Source organism: Amphimedon queenslandica, unplaced genomic scaffold, assembly GCF_000090795.2.
Source record: "Amphimedon queenslandica unplaced genomic scaffold, v1.1 AMPQUscaffold_11943, whole genome shotgun sequence".
NCBI classification, from domain to species: Eukaryota; Metazoa; Porifera; class Demospongiae; order Haplosclerida; family Niphatidae; genus Amphimedon; species Amphimedon queenslandica.
This window is the reverse complement of record NW_003547818.1, coordinates 1-1,390: the sequence shown is the minus strand read 5'-3', so window position 1 is coordinate 1,390 and position 1,390 is coordinate 1.

Below are 1,390 nucleotides of genomic sequence, written 5' to 3'. Positions count from 1 at the left end.
AAAATCGCGCCGCGCTTCGCGCGCCCTTAGCACTTCCCTTCCCCGAGGGCGTTACTAGAATGCGGATCAGTGCGGATTGCTGCGGATCGTTCCGCACGCTGAACCAAGCACGTGAACGCGCGGAACGTGCACGGGCGTGTGCCTAGAATGCGGATCAACTCCCAAGAATTCAGAATATACACCATAACTTCCCGTGGATCAGTCCTCTTGTTCTTCTATTCCATTCAATCTTTATTTGTTGCAATGTTTAACTCTTTATAAAGTAAAAATAACTATTTTTAACTGTAATAATTTTAAACTTTGAATGTACGAGATTTCAGTGATGATATCAAAAGCCTTCAGTCATTGGTCATAGAATAGATTATACTGTAGTGTTGTATTGGTATCACATTTTGGATTTGGTTTTAGTTATGGTATTTTCACCAATTCTCATGATTTATAGATATTAGTTTTAGTAATTTTACCAAAAGTAAAACTCTATTGGTATTGGTAACGAATATTAATTTTGGTAGATTATAGTAAGTACATATAATTTAACAAAACTTACTCTAGTCATACTATTAACCTTAGACTAATGATGATTTAATTGTATTAAAATTAATTGTATTAGTTCTGCATCAAAAGTGTAGTAGTCCCATACGTTACTGTTCCTTGGTCTTCCACTGCCATTTTGCAACTAAGATAGCTACACATAACATTTGCTTCATGAATTTGCACATGATAATCTAGTGATATCAATTTTATCTGTTTACCCTTCAGTGAACATTGTTGTACCAAATGTATTGCATAGAAATGAATATTAGTTATAAATTTTAGTAAAGTAATTTGTGCTATTTTTAGTATTGGTTTTAGATATGGTATTTTAATACTTTTAGTATTAGTTTTAGTTATGATATACCAAATTTCATGAGCCAGTACCAAAATACTTTTAGTATTAGTAATGGTATACCAATACAACACTATTATACTGCATCTAGATCTAGTTGCAATGAAATGAGTTACAATCTGCATTGAAAACAAACATATAGTTGTAAAATTTAAACAATAAAAGTCGCCTCACAAATAACAATTATTTTCATTGTGTAAAAATGATTATTATGATAGTACCAAAAATATTCTATTGGCCAAAAATTGCTCCCACCTATAATTTTTATTTGAAAGTATTCCTTTTACATAATTACAAATACTGCTCTGATTGCATTAAGATATTTAATGTAGATAAGTGTTTATAATGCTTTTATAAGCAACTTAGACTGATAGCAAATCTTTACATCAGTGGCTGATATCATTATCTCTTGAAAGTTGCACAAGGAACTAAGATAATTCAGTTTTGGCAGCAATTATCAATGAACAGTATGAAAAGTAGCTAACAAATTCAAGTTGACCCAAC